The sequence below is a fragment of the Podarcis filfolensis genome, assembly GCF_964270895.1.
Source record: "Podarcis filfolensis genome assembly, chromosome: 15".
Taxonomy (NCBI): Eukaryota; Metazoa; Chordata; class Lepidosauria; order Squamata; family Lacertidae; genus Podarcis; species Podarcis filfolensis.
In genome coordinates, this window is record NC_139618.1 from 21,853,698 (window position 1) to 21,869,584 (window position 15,887).

The 15,887-nt window shown below is 44.3% G+C and overlaps 1 long non-coding RNA gene across 1 annotated transcript in view; it reads left to right on the forward strand.

The window, feature by feature from the left end:
• The first annotated feature begins 814 nt into the window (after positions 1–814).
• LOC310750764 overlaps positions 815–15,887 on the forward strand; it is a 117,420-nt gene continuing 102,347 nt past the window's right edge. The window contains exon 1 of the long non-coding RNA XR_014542247.1: positions 815–1,072. This is a non-coding gene — a long non-coding RNA (uncharacterized lncRNA). The remainder of the gene's footprint in view (positions 1,073–15,887) is intronic.

Here is a 15,887-nt window from a genome sequence, read left to right on the forward strand (position 1 = left end):
TGGGTGAAGCTTTTAAAAACGATCCTTCTGAAGCAGTTTTGAATTAATTAACATAATTCATGCAAATGTTTTCTATTGCTTTTTGCTTTGCAACTTGCCTCCCCTAATACATAAAACAGGGCCCCCCAAACTCTTCCTTTCTTAAGACGCAGAATAAAAAGTGGTGACACACATCCCAATCCTCTGGCTGTTCACGTAATGTTTATAGAGAAAATAAAAACTGAGGATCCCAAATGTGCTGGCCAGCTTGAACTGTTTCCCTTGTCCCCCACCCCCCTAAACACACACACACACACACACACACACACACACACACACACACACACACACACACACACACACACACACACTGGAAGGCAGATGTACTATTATATCCGAGAGAAACTTTCCTCCAGATATTGTTAGGGAATGGAGTCATTCCTTGGAGCACAATACACACTACAATGCTCTCCTGGCAGATGACTGCAAAGCAGAAAGGAAACTTTGCCAAGTGCAGTATGGAAGGGGGAAAGTATATTAAAAAAAAACACCCGTGTCCTTTTTGACAAACGGACTTGGAAGTTGCAATTTGCATTCCTTGACCCGGGAGTGTGTATGTGTGTGTGTGCATGCCGGGGGGGGCGTGTCTAGCTATTGATGGAGGGCTTTTTCTGGACTTTGGTTTCATCTGCATTCCTAGCTTCTGGAGGAGATGTGGAGGTGTAACTTCCCCTAGGAGTAACCACTGGGAAGGAGGCGATGTTCATTAAGTGTGTGATATGCAACCGGTTCAGAACTCTGCCTGTCCACTGAGAGAGCCTTTCACTGCTGCCTGGCAAGCCCGACATTTGAACTCGCTCAGGGGAAGAAAAAAAAAGAGTGGATTTTACTTTTCAAAGTGGAAAGAATACCTTCGTCGGGGGCAGCTTTCCTTTCCGTAGCATCCAGGAGAAGTTGGGAACTGTACATAGCTAAGACGAAGACAATTTGCTGATTTCTTTTGTGCTGCTCTGATTGAACACAAATGCGTGTCTTTTGGGAGGGAGGGAGAAAAGGAGAAGAGTTTGCTACTGGTGGAATGCATACAATGCAGGTCAGTATTATTAACACCATCGAACCAGGAACGTTTTGCAAGTTTTTATTTATTGATGTGGAGGACCCAAGGCTTTAACCGCTTCCCTTTCAAACTTGATAAGAGACTAGGAGCAAACTCTTTAGCCATTTGCTGACCTAACCAAAACAGCTGCTTGCTTCTCCAGGTTATAATATTTTAAAGTGAGGGGGGGGGGACTTTGGGAAAATGTTTCTTCTACTCTTTTTTTTTAATGGCATAAAAAGATTTACTCTGCAAATGAGAGGGATTGCTGAGCTGGAAAAATTTCTTGTGGTTTCCGAGGAGTTTGTAAAGAAGGGTATTTAGCTTTTGTGTTTTAAAAAAGAATCTTTTCCCCTTTCTCACAGCGAAGTATTGGGGTCTTCATTGATTGATAAACCCTGGAAAAGTTGCTGAACAAATTTAAATCTACTATAGTTTCTTGATAGGAATGCTGATGTTAGTGGACATTGGGGCTTTTCTGCTGTGCTTTTCATATTGCTTATTGTATTAATGGGAAGAAAGAGATCTCTTTATTCTCCCACCCCACCCACAAGGATCACTTTAGATGTTATTTTCACTTTGATGTCATCAAAGTGCCTCAACATCCTATGTTCATATTTTAAAGTACATTTTAGAATTGGAAGAAAAGGAGTGTAGAGTTCATGTTGGGGGTGGGGACAGAGACTTTTCTTCTGAAATGGAGTTGTCCAAAACGAGATTATTTGAGGAGAATTAAAGCCAAGGGGTTTCAGTTTGCAAAGGTCTGTCTAATTGTATTTCATGTCTCCTTTTTAAGAAGGAGAAACTTAAGACAATATACTCCAATGACAAAAGTAGCCCGATTTGCAACCAGGTTGTGTCTATAGTTCATGTCAAATACTTGTGATGAGAAACAAATGGATCCTGTGTGTGTGAGAGAGAGAATGTGCATATATCTTCAGTTTTAGATAGTGAAGTCATCTAGAGGAATTCTCTATGTTTTGAAGGCCTTCACTGGATTTTTGTTTTTGTTTGTTTTTTTGCATTTGCTCCCCTGTTTGCGAGTCTCTAGAGTAGGGATGGGGAAGCTGTTGTCCTCCAGGTGTGTTTGGACTCAACTCCCAACTTCCCTGACCATTGGCCATATTGGCTGGGGCTGATGAGAGTTGGAGTCCAACAACATCTGGGCATCTCTGGAGCCTAGGGACATCAGGCTGGACACTGAGTGAAATGCTGGTTGAGAGATGGGTTCTTGGGTCCTTTTTACAAGGTGCTTTGTAGAAATCCAACAGGTGCAGCTGTTCTTTGCAGTGTGCAGAGTGATCAGGAGAGGCCAGTTGGGCCCTGCATTCTCTGTTGCAGCACTAGGCCTGGTGTATCTCTAGCATGTGCAATTGATTGTATTCCTTCCATTAAGATGGGTCTTATTCTTTTATGGGACTGGTTTGTCTAGGAGTGCTTTGCTGGCAGTGCTTTTTTCCCCTGGGGGTTCTCAAGGGTACGCAGTACTGGTACCCCCCAATTGTTAAAAGTGTGGCACTTACTGTAACAACTTCATGGTGAATGTCAGAACCCTTTTTTCTAAAACAAAAAAGGACCCCCAAACCCTGGCAAATAAAGTAATCAAAAGCTAACACATGAAAGTAGGGATGCCATTCTGACACAAAGGGTATTCGAAAGCAAGCACCTTCTTCTTCTTCTTCTTCTTCTTCTTCTTCTTCTTCTTCTTCTTCTCCTTCTCCTTCTTCTTCTTCTTCTTCTTCCTCTTCCTCTTCCTCTTCTTCTTTGGCAATCACTCGTAGCCAGGCAAGATTGTCTTCCATAAATGTGGTTTTAACAGTGAGTCCGTAAGTGACTGTGGAGGCCAATTCTGGTTCCACACGTCCTTCCACAGTGGAATTGTGGGCAGGAGTTGATTTGCCAAGCGTGCCTTCCTCTTAGCACGTTTCTCCCTTGCGTCCTGAGTTCGAGTGTCTTCAAAGCCCATGACACCTTTGGTAAAGGACCAAGTGGGACCTGCAACAAAACGTTGCAGCACAAAGTGCTGCATGTGTGCCAGATTTACAAAGACACTCCTCCTCTGCTTGAAAGGCTTGGGCCACTGCTTCCAGTGGTGTCTTCTCTCCATTTCCTCCCAAGTAGACCCTAGCGAGCAAGCAGTCTGACAGTCCGACTGGTGGCCTTCCACCAGGGCCACTGCTGCCTTCACTCCTGAGACCCAGGGAGCACGGGGTGGGGGAGAATTGGGAGGGCTCAGGATGGGGTTGAAGGGGTTCTTTGGAGGCCCAGGGAAAATATCCCTGAGATGAGGCCCATCTTCTGGTCGCCCTTGGACATTCTTTCTGGTTGAAGCAGGATTGTCCACAGACTCTCTACAATCTTGGATGGATGTAAGCTTTTGTCCCAAGATGTTCCACCTGCAAGGCTGGAGGTATCCACACTCATTGCCTGCATTCTTGGATAGCTTTCAAAAGCCTCACTTGTTCACTGCCTGCCCCCCTGGATCCTTGGACCACAAGAGCAGAGGTGATAGTGAACCAGGCAGAAGCCTCAGGGCCACAGATGGCCTGGCCAGCTACTTGGGAGGAGGTAGAAAACTCATGGAAGCATCAGTGTGACTCAGCAAGGGGTAGAGCCTCCCTATATCATCTCTTTTGCTGACTCACTGTTGAATCAGCAGCTCCCAGCCTTTCTGGAGCTGGGGGAATGGACAGGAACCTACTAGGAGTGTTGGTAAGGTTAACCCCCCCGGCTCCAATCCAGCCCCCCAAATTTGAAAGAAGGGCAGGCTTTCTCCCTCTTTTGTTCCCAAATCCTCCCTCCAGTTTGGCTGAGAGTTCTCTTTGGATGAGTGTTTTCTCACAGCATTACTTGAAAGCTGCTCGACATTAATAAGGTCTAGAAACTTGGTGGCAGTGGTGATTTTTTTAAAACAAAGGCTGAGATTCTTAGGAAATTGTATTCTGTGCCCAAGTCTGGTGCTGTGCAGAATCAAAGCATGTGCACAGCCTTGAAGAGGGTATGGAATTAAAAGCCATGCGCAGGGTTCAACGCTAGTCCTACTCAGAGTAGACCTATTGAAGTTAGCTGCTAGTAGAAATTAAACTGAATGCATTTTCATTTGTGACTCATCAGGAAAAGGAGACGAAGGCAAGGAATCTTTACTTTTGTACTGGATTTTTCATAGTACTGTACTGTATTATATAATTTGGAAGATGAATGTACAGTGGTACCTCAGGGTAAGAACTTAATTCGTTCTGGAGGTCTGTTCTTAACCTGAAGCATCACTTTAGCTAATGGGGCATCCCGCTGCCACTGCGCGATTTCTGTTCTCATCCTGAAGCAAAGTTCTTAACCCGAGGTACTATTTCTGGGTTAGCGGAGTCTGTAACCTGAAGCGTCTGTAACCTGAAGCATCTGTAACCCGAGGTATCACTGTAATGGTCGCTGAGCCTTGTCCACAGCCAGCAGGAAGTTTATCTCTTTTCCCAAACTGATCTTAAACACTCAGGGACATGTGCATGGAAAAGTTACAGAATAGCAAGTTTCAGATCATGAGTCAATATGGCATGGTAGTTCACATGCCAGATAAGGTCTGGTGAGACCCATGTTCAAATCTGCACTCACAAAGCTCAGTGGGTATCCCTAGGTCAGTATAGCCTACTTTGCAGGGTTGATCAGGAGACCCTTTGAAAGTATTTGTGCTGAAGGATGGGGTAAGAATTCCTAATACTATACAGCTGAATGTTTCCCAAGGGTCGGCTTCAAACATTCTGGTTTTGTGACCATGGAAATGGTGAGGTTCTGCAAGACTGTTGGCCCTTGTCGACTGATAATAGCTTTGCCAGTGCTACAGTGTGCAAATCTCTTTCTCTTACCATTATTGAGCTATTGCTGTGATGCGCAGAGGTGAGGAAGTTGTGCAAGAAAGAGACACCAACTTGATGAGCACTCCAAAGTTTGTGGCTCTTTCAAGCGGCTCTTCAGTAGGAATGGGGGAGAAATTTGATTCAGTTCCCCTTGAAAGGTGAACCTTCCTGGTTGGCCCCTCTCAAAAAAGTGCACAAACTGAAATGCAGCCATCCTTCAAAATTCACATTCCTCCAAATTTAGGAAGTAAGGTGTACAAAGATGCACATGCTATAATAAATTGTGCATAAAAATTCACGTATTAGTGAAACCAACATACAAAAATGCATTGCAAGGATGTGTATATTAGAGGAGATTGCATACAAGAACACACACATATGGAGAAATTTGCTTTAAAATATTGGAGAATTTTTAAAGGATGTCAGTCTGTGTCTGGGCTGCACCACAGTAGGAAATCAAATCATTGAATGCTCCTCCATCCCTGTCCCCAGATCTCCCCCATAGAAAACTAGCTTGTCAGGGAGTAAGGTTATCCTTCTTGACTTACTACTTGTCTAGGTGAAGGATTTTTTTATTTTTAATTTTGTAACGGCATAGAAGAACATGTTTTCATGTGATGTGTGTGCAGCCTCCTACAACATGAAGCAGTAAAGTAGTCCTCCAGGAACAATTCTGCCATGCGACAATCATTTCTATCTCTAGAGTCTGTTATATTATGCCAACAATTATTTTGTCTGCGCTTGCGTCAAGTCATCAGGGCAGCCACATTCCTCCTGCTTTCTCCAGGTTTCTGTTTTGTCTGTTGGTTCTGCGCTGAGCACTTACTGCCCTCAAAGGTGTGACCTGTAGCTCTGGCTAATTTATTTCTGTCATGGTGGTACGGCTTGCAGCGGATGGTGGCGGTGAAGAAGGGGAGGAGAGGGCAACAAGTTCAAGATGTCGAGAATAATTCTGAGTGCTCAAGTAGAGAGGGGGAAGACATTTACTTCAGTTGAAAACCAAACCTTCCCAATTTGCCCTTTTGAAACAATAAGCAAACACAGCCATCTTTCAAAATTTGCATTTCCCTGAATTTTGCAATGCAGTCAAGTAATGTGCACGTGGTGAGGTAAAGTGTGCATAGAAATGCGTATAATAAGTGGGAAATTATTTTATTTATTAAAATATTTATATACTGCTTTTCATAAAAAATAGCAAAGCGGTTTACAACAATGATTAAAACTGTAATATAAAAAGTTAATATCAGCGAATTGTTATGGAAAGATGTGTTTTGAAATGCTTGCATAAACCTGACATAATAGAAAACATTCCAGCAGGCATTTAAAAGATGAATCAGAACACGCCTGCTGAATTTGTATTGGCAGATACTGGGCTGATGATGGGCTGAGTTTTTTTGTTGTCAAATGAAGCTTGCCAGCTTGGGAAACAACCAATGGCACTTCTGCAGATGAAATCAGTGACCAAACTGGAATGTGAGGTTACTGTGGACCTAAGTTATTCAGGGCTTTATAATTTAATACAAGGACCCTGAACCTGGCTTGGAAGTAAGCGGGAAGCCAGTGCAGATGTTTTAACAATGGTGTTACATGTTGTCGGCCAAATGCCCCCATCAATAGTCACCACATTCTGTATCAGGTGGGCCTTCCAAACCAGACCCAAGGGATGCCCTACACAGAGCACATTTTAGTACAGTGGTACCTCGGGTTACAGACGCTTCAGGTTACATACGCTTCAGGTTACAGACTCCGCTAACCCAGAAATAGTGTTTCAGGTTAAGAACTTTGCTTCAGGATGAGAACAGAAATCGTGCTCTGGCGGTGCAGCAGCAGCAGGAGGCCCCATTAGCTAAAGTGGTGCTTCAGGTTAAGAACAGTTTCAGGTTAAGAACGGACCTCCGGAACGAATTAAGTACTTAACCCGAGGTACCACTGTAATTTAACACCATACCAAAAATGCATTATATAAAGGAAGACTGGTTTGCAAAAACGTGTGGATTAGGCAAAATTATATATAAAAATGTGCATATTGGGAGAAATCTGCATAGAATGCTGGTGAATTTTCATGAGGATATTAAAAAAAAAAACACCTTGCAAATTTGAAATGCAAAGAACAGACGTTAAGATTGGAATGACCAGGTTTGCCCTCTTTATGTCCAAGTTTTACCAGACTTTTCAAAACATTGGTCTCTTTCTCTTTGGGCAAGCGCATGTAACACTGCTATAAATAATATGCCAATGCAGCTAATTTTGGGGAGCAAATGTTGACTCAAAACGAGTTTGGATTCCAAACACTTCAAAAAAAATCCAACCTAATTTGCTGCCTGCTACCAAATGTTTAGTTCTGAACAGCTCAAATTTAACCTCTTATCTAGCAATATTGTCTTGAGTCAGAAGCACAGTAGCCAGAACATAAACCCAGGTAATCTGACATTTTGAAATGATGATGCTTTGGTGGGTGGGCAAGAGGCCCAAATGGGTGGAACAATGGATACAATTCTTACCTTGATCCTGTGGGCCACAGGTCTTCAGCCAGTGGCTTGGGACAAACAGGTGACTGACTGACAAGGCAACACCAGGTGGGTCTCACCAAAGCTGTTGCCACCATGTTGGATTCCAGCTTGGACTGACCCGGCCCAAGGAGCACTACATGCATGTCTGAACTAGGACACGTTATTTTGATGAACTGCTTGTTTCATCAACTTCTGGGAGTGCTGCAATGTGGCAGGTGAAAAGCACGAGCAATTTAAAAAGCAAAACAACCCAATATGCGTATTTCCAGCTCATCAAATGTTCATGTCTTCCTCCTGCCATGCCGCACAACAAGTTTTCGTCTAGTAGCAATGCTGAGCTAACACTATGTGTATTGCTCCATGAAGTGCCACTTTGGGTTTAAATCAAAAGGGAAAGTAGGTCCCATGTTGCATCTCAGGAGTCAGAGTAGTGTGGACCAGGTAAAGGTAAAGGTAAAGGGACCCCTGACCATTAGGTCCAGTCGTGGCCGACTCTGGGGTTGCGGCGCTCATCTCGCTTTATTGGCCAGGGGAGCCGGCGTCCAGCTTCCGGGTCATGTGGCCAGCATGACTAAGCCGCTTCTGGCGGACCAGAGCAGCGCACGGACTCCGTTGACCTTCCCGCCATAGTGGTACCTATTTATCTACTTGCACTTTGACTTGCTTTCGAACTGCTAGGTTGGCAGGAGCAGGGACCGAGCAACAGAAGCTCACCCTGTCGCGGGGATTCAAACTGCCGACCTTCTGATCTGCAAGTCCTAGGCTCTGTGGTTTAGCCCACAGCGCCACCCGCGTCCCTATAGACCAGGTAGTGTAGACAATACTGAGCTAGATGGACCCAATGGTCTGGTTTGGCATAGGGCAGCTTCCTGTGTCCCCCCACCTTCCTTCCAGACAATTAAAGGGCATTATCACAGTCCAAGGTCACATTCCAGCCATTAAAAAGTGCTTTAGGTAGGGATGGGGCAGGACTGTTGAGGGGTGTGGCTTGGAGGGGCATGCATGTAGGGGCTCCAAGGAGTTGGACAGAGATGTTTGGAGGGCCACACTGGGTCCCCAGGCCTGAGATTAATCACTCCTGGCTTATTGCACCATCCAATCCTACACAAGGGGCAGTGGCAATGTAGATGCGATTCTGGGTTCAGCCTCTGGATGGTTTATGAGCTCCACTCTCCAACGTGGCCTTGCTTCCTTTCAAGAGTTCTCTGAGTGGGTATGAATATGCAGTGCCTCCGATCCCGGGAACAATTGCTGTGATAAGTGCTTCGAAGGAGGAAGCCTGGTGATGAAAGGCACTCTTGGAAATGCAAATGCCAATTATTTAATATTTTATAAACCCTGAAATTTTAATTTCAGCAGATTTATTTGTCTAGAGCACTTTGATGGAAGTCTCTCTCTGTGTGTGTCTCTCTCTTGCGCAGTCCTCAGACTCAGTCTGGGAAATGCTGTGTGACAATATATCTCTTATATGAGAAAATCCTCCTCATATGCTTCACAGATGTATAAATCCCTTATGCCTGTACTGAGAGGTTGTGTAGGGAAAGCATGGATTTACGACTCAGAGCATTGTGGTGGTGCCGGGGTGGGGGGTGGGGAATTGCCCCGGCCTCTAAATAGAAAGGGGGAGGAGATCCTTGTGGTTGGTGCACTCTTTCTTTGTTAATGCCATAAAGTTAATAATAATAATAAATCTGCAGTTGGTACATAGAATTCAAGGCCTCCTTGGTTCCAGCAGCTGTCACCCAATGCCCATTACTCATGATCTTCTCCATTCCCGAGAGCTGGCAGCAAATCGTCAGCATCTCTCATTTCCAAAACGTGCTGGGCCAGAATCAGAGAGCCAAAGGTAGGGATGAGATTTGGGGTAGTGACATCTGTTTGGCATTCAGAAAGTACCAGGTTTGATCCCTGATAGCTCCAGATAGAGCTGAGAAAAACTAGACCCTCTTTTCCAGAGACAGTCCTGGATTTACAGAAGCCATCCCAGTTTCATGAACTGATCCTGGAGTGTCCTGCTTTTAGTTAGGACATCCCTGTTTTCATCGGCAAAATATTGGAGGGCATGGAGTTATGCAACCCTCGAGTCAAGGAGATAAGTAACTGTACAACCTTTAGAAGACAACTGAGAGCAGCCCTGTATGGGGAAGTTTTTTTTAAAATGTTTAATGTGTCATTATGTTTTTATATCTGTTGGAAGCTGCCCAAAGTGGTTGAGGCAAGCCAGTCAGATGGGCGGAGTACAAATAATAAAATTCTTCTTGTTGTTGTTACTGTTATTGAATGGGATGTCCCTATTTTAATTGTAGAATGGTTGGAGGGTATGAAAGACGATGTCCCTGAAGCCCTGGAGAGCCACTGCCAGTTAGTGTAGACGCTACCGAGCTAAATGGAGCAACAGTCTGACTCAGTAGAAGGCAGCATGAATAACTTGCCTAGGGTCAAGAAGACATGATTTACAAGTCTACTCCTGGGAGTCTCCCACCAAATGCATTGCTTTGATGCCAAACATTTCTTCATTTGCCCTCCATATTTCTTTTAGACGTTCAATCAAAGACTACTAATTTTCCTGGCAGGAAGACCCAGAGAAGTGGAATACTTCACTGGTGAATTCAGTCCAAACACTGAGGGTTGCCAATTACATTGATATTTCAAAGCATCCTGTAAAACTTAACTTTGCTCTCATTCAGAGTAAGAGGGAAGCGGGTGCTGAGAAGGAGCTGGCCAGGCCCTTGCCAACTTCATTTCTGATGGCAAAAGAGTTTTATGCAATGGGCTAGTGCAGGGTGTTGGGTAAACTTAAGTTCTTGGGCCAAGCTAGATGATGTTGTTGTTGTCTAGTCATTTAGTCGTGTCCGACTCTTCGTAACCCTATGGACCAGAGGATCTCAGGCACTCCTGTCTTCCACTGCCTCCTGCAGTTTGGTCAAACTCATGTTGGTAGCTTCGAGAACACTATCCAACCATCTCGTCCTCTGTCGTCCCCTTCTACTTGTGCCCACAATCTTTCCCAATATCAGGGTCTTTCCAGGGAGTCTTCTCTTCTCATGAGGTGGCCAAAGTATTGGAGCCTCAGCTTCACAATCTGTCCTTCCAGTGAGCACTCAGGGCTGATTTCCATCAGAATGAATAGGTTGATCTTCTTGCAGTCCCTGGGACTCTCAAGAGTCTCTTCCAGCACCATAATTCAAAAGCATCAATTCTTCGGTGATCAGCCTTCTTTATGGTCCAGCTCTCACTTCCATACATCACTACTGGGAAAACCATAGCTTTAACTATACAGACCTTTGTCGGCAAGGTGATGTCTCTGCTTTTTACGATGCTGTCTAGGTTTGTCATTGCTTTTCTCCCAAGAAGCAGGCATCTTTTAATTTCATGACCGCTATCACTATCTGCAGTGATCATGGAGCCCAAGAAAGTAAAATCTCTCACTGCCTCCATTTCTTCCCCTTCTATTTGCCAGGAGGTGATGGGACCAGTGGCCATGATCTTAGTTTTCTTGATGTTGAGCTTCAGACCATATTTTGCGCTCTCCTCTTTCACCCTCATTAAAAGGTTCTTTAATTCCTCCTCACTTTCTGCCATCAAGGTTGTGTCATCTGCATATCTGAAGTTGTTCCTATTTCTTCCAGCAATCTTAATTCCAGCTTGGGATTCATCCAGCCCAGCCTTTCTCATGATGAATTCTGCATATAAGTTAAATAAGCAGGGAGACAATATACAGCCTTGTCGTACTCCTTTCCCAATTTTGAATCAATCAGTTTATGCAACAGGCTAATGCAGTGCGTTGGGTAAACTTCATCTTTCCCTAGAAAGATGTTAAGCTAAATGTTAAGTGTGTTAATACATCTGATGGTGGCTTTTAAATGATAACTACAGTGGGGCCCCACATAGGACTGGGATTGCAATGAACAGGAGTGGGAGTTTGCTTCTTTCTCCTCATTATGATTCTGAACCCTGCCTGCCCCCCATATTGGTGCAAATAGGACCTTTCTTTTCAATGCAAACATGGGGAGTAGGGTACTTTTTTAAAAAAAGAGGTTACATTTTATGAAATTTCAAAACACACACACATTCAAATACATAACAATTTGTTGTTTTGTTTTGTCGACTTTCCATCTCATTTTCCATGGTGTTTTGTATTTCTCCCATTTTCTGCAACCTATCTTTTCGCTCTCTCATACCATAACAATAATACAATAACCTCTCATTCCTTCTGCTGCTCGTGGTTCGAATTCTGCTCACAATTTCATCATATTGCAATATTTCTTTAGATAGCCCCCCAAAAGTCTTCCATTCTTCCACAAAACAGTCCTCATTAGGTTCTCTTTTTTTAGCTGATAGCTTTGCCAATTCCTCAAAGTCAATCACTTTGCTCACCCATTCTTCTTTGGTGGGAACTATTTCTTCCTTTCATTTCTGTGCTTAAAGAATCCTAGCTGCTGTCTTTACACACATAAGTGGGCTATCATTTGTATCAGCAGCATGGGAGAGTGAAGGAATAAATCCCCACCACATAGGTCCTTTTTGCTGCCCCCCCACCAATATGGCTGCTTACATTTTTGAAAAGTGCTCATTAAATCTAATAACACCTTTAACATCCTGTCTGCTTTGACCCTCACTGTCCCATACTGTTGATGATGCTTCAGAGATTCCTACACAGCCTTGGGGAATCCCAGCAAAAACACTTGGTTCCTCCTTGTTCTGACATCTCTACCCATATATGGGCCATGGACCTTTCTGCCCTCTCCCCCCATTTTTTTTTTTTTTAAAGAGTGGGGATAGTCACGTGATACACCTTGGGCACATGCCCTACTGCAGAGCTTCATACGTTTGCTTTTAGGCAGAGATTATGGCTCCTTATAATTGAGTCCATATTTTATTGGGAAAAGAAAATGTGGTCAGTAAGGTTCCCATTAGCTTTAAAGGCAGGTTACATGCTGTAGTCGTTACTCCTTTGTTCACTGAATTAACCACACACCATCTGTTTCAGTGGATCAGCCCCATACTGACTCACACGTGGATTTTGGCTACTTCTTGCATGCTGCAAAAACAGGCTGCTTTGGCACAATCCGGCTGATCACCACTCCGCTCCCTCCCCAAAAGAACCTTTCTTTTTATTCATTTACTCTGGAGACTTGGCAACAGTGCAGTCGGTAAGGACTCGTGAACATGGGCCTAGGGCCAACCCAGTTTCATTACCAGCTATCAAAAACTCTTTCAGCTTGCCCTGAAATTTCTCAATATGTTCTGCCCAAGAAGCACTCTCCAGATTTTGTGGTTATTTATTAAATTTATATACCGCCCTTTCCTTGAAGATCTCAGGGTGGTTTCTTAGTGTTTTCTTTTTCTTTGTGGGAAATCCGTCATGACATTTAACAGGCCTGAAGTTTGCTGTGAGCATCTCCTGTTTATTATTTATCCATCTTACAGGATATTCTGTGACAATGTACCCTTTTGCCCATCCCAGTGACCCTCCCATTTCTGCCTATCCCTTTGCCCAGATGCAGGCAAACCCTGTGGCTGCGAGTCTGTGAAGTCATAGAATTATAGAAGCATAGACTTGTAAAGTTGGAGGCGTCCCAAAGGGTCATCTAGCCCAAACCCCTGCAATCCAGGAATCTTACACGACAGACGGTCACTTAACATCTGCTTAAAAACCTCCAAGGAAGGACAGTGCACCACCTTTCATGGGAGTCTGTTTCACTGTCAAACAGCTCTTGTTGTCAAGAAGTTCTTCCTGATGTTTAGCCAAAATCTCCTTCCTTGTGACTATCAGCCATTGATTTGGATCCTAGTCTCTGGAGCAGGAGAAAACAAGCCTTCATCTTCCATGTGGCAGCCCTTCAGATGGCTATCATATCTCCTCTCGGTCTCCTCTTTACCAGGCTTGTTGTTGTTGTTTAGTTGTTTAGTCGTGCCGGACTCTTCATGACCCCATGGACCAGAGCACGCCAGGCACTCCTGTCTTCCACTGCCTCCCGCAGTTTGGTCAAACTCATGCTGGTAGCTTAGAGAACACTGTCCAACCATCTCGTCCTCTGTCATCCCCTTCTCCTTGTGCCCTCAATCTTTCCCAACATCAGGGTCTTTTCCAGGGAGTCTTCTCTTCCCATGAGGTGGCCAAAGTATTGGAGCCTCAGCTTCAGGATCTGTCCTTCCAGTGAGCACTCAGGGCTGATTTCCTTAAGAATGGAGAGGTTTGGTCTTCTTGCAGTCCATGGGACTCTCAAGAGTCTCCTCCAGCACCATAATTCAAAAGCATCTATTCTTCGGCGATCAGCCTTCTTTATGGTCCAGCTCTCACTTCCATACATCACTACTGGGAAAACCATAGCTTTAACTATACAGACCTTTGTCGGCAAGGTGATATCTCTGCTTTTTAAGATGCTGTCTAGGTTTGTCATTGCTATCCTCCCAAGAAGCAGGCGTCTTTTAATTTCGTGACTGCTGTCACCATCTGCAGTGAAACATACCCAATTCCTTCAACTGTTCCTCATAAGGCTTGGTTTCCAGACCTTTGATCATCTTGGTCACCCCACTCTGCACACATTCCAGCTTGTCAATATCCGTCTTAAATTGTGGTGCCCAGAATTGGACACAGTACTCCAGGTGTGGTCTGGCCAAGGCAGAATAGAGTGGGACTATTATTTCCCTTGATCAAGACACTATGCTTCTGTTGATGTAGCCTAGAACAGCAATAGCTTTTTTGCTGCTGCATCACACTGTTGACTCATGTTAAGCTTGTGATTTACTAAGACCCCTAGGTCCTTTTCACACATATTACTGGCAATCCAAGTGTCCCCCATCTTATATTTGTGCAGCTGGTTCTTTCTGCCTAAATGTAGAACCTTACATTTGTTCCTATTGAAATTAATTTTGTTAGCTTTGGCCCGGTCCTCCAATCTGTTAAGGTCACATTGAATTCTGATTTTGTATTTAGCAGCATTGGCTACTCCTCCGAGGTTGGTGTCATCTGCATCCCCTCAGTACCTTCATCCAAATCATTTATAAATATGTTGAACAACAACAGGCCCAGGACAGAACCCTGGGCACCTCACTTGTCACTTTTTTCGGGATGATGAGGAACTGTTAGTGAGCACTCTTTGGGTTCACTCTGTCAACCATCTACAAATCTAGTTAACAGTTATCTTGTCTAGTCCACATTTTCCCAGCTTCTCTGCAAGAAGACCAGGGGGGACTTTGTCAAAAGCCTTAACTGAAACCAAGATACACTACATCCACAGCATTCCCCTTATCTACCAAACTTGTATCTCTATCAGAAAAAAGAAATGAGATTCGTCTGGCATTACTTGTTTTTGAGAAACTATTTTCTCATAATGCCATTGTGTTGACATTATGGCCACATTCAAACCATTCATTTAAAGCACTATGATACCACCTTAAACCGTCATGGTTTGTGCAAAGAATTCTGGGGGCTGTGGATTTGTAAAGGACACTGAGAATAGTTAAGAGGGCTCCATTCCATTCACAGATCTACAGTTCCCAGAATTCTCTGTGAAGAAGGTTTAAACCACTCTGAGGATCTCTGTGAAGGGAACAGGGGATCTCCTAATGACTTAGCACTCTTAAGAAACTACAGCTCCCAGAATGCTTTGGGGTAAGTCACGACCGTTTAAAGTGGTATCATAGTGCCTTAAATGCACGGTGTGAATGTTGCCTATATATCTTCCACTCTGTGAAGAATCAAAATTGCCACTTCCCAGCTGTTGCCACCAGACAAGTCTTCAGCTGGGAGCCAGAAAGCCAGATGAGAGGCCTGCCAGGTTTTTTGGACCCTGGCAGCTACATCAGGAGGCACGAACTAGCCATGACAGCTATGTATCGCCTGCACTGTGGGTGGCAATATTCCTCTGAATATGAATGAGCTGTTGGGAATCACAAGTGGGGAGAGTACTGCTCATGACCTTCCCATAGGCATCTGGCTGGTCTCTGAGAACAGGATGACGGACTAGATCAGGCATAGGCAAACTCGGCCCTCCAGATGTTTTGGGACTACAACTCCCATCATCCCTAGCTAACACAACCAGTGGTCAGGGATGATGGGAATTGTAGTCTCAAAACATCTGGAGGGCCGAGTTTGCCTATGCCTGGGCTAGATGGCCACTGGCCTGATCCAGCAGGGCTCTTTTGAAGGTGCTGCTCTCAACTCTTCTCTTTGCATACTGTCCTTTGCTGGTCATATTGATTTGGTAGGATATGAACCTCTCAAGTACCATTTGACCAGATACTATATTGGCAGTGGGCACAGCAGGAACATGCATATCATATGGTGTGTGTATCACAGCATCTTTCAGTCTCTGCAAGTGTGCATGGGGTGGGTATTCCTTCTCTCTCTCCTTTTAGCCACTCTTAGTTCTAAACAGGATGCTGAAGAGTAATATCTGGGAAATGCACCGTGATAACTTGAAACCTGATTTGTGTCTTTCAGCTTTT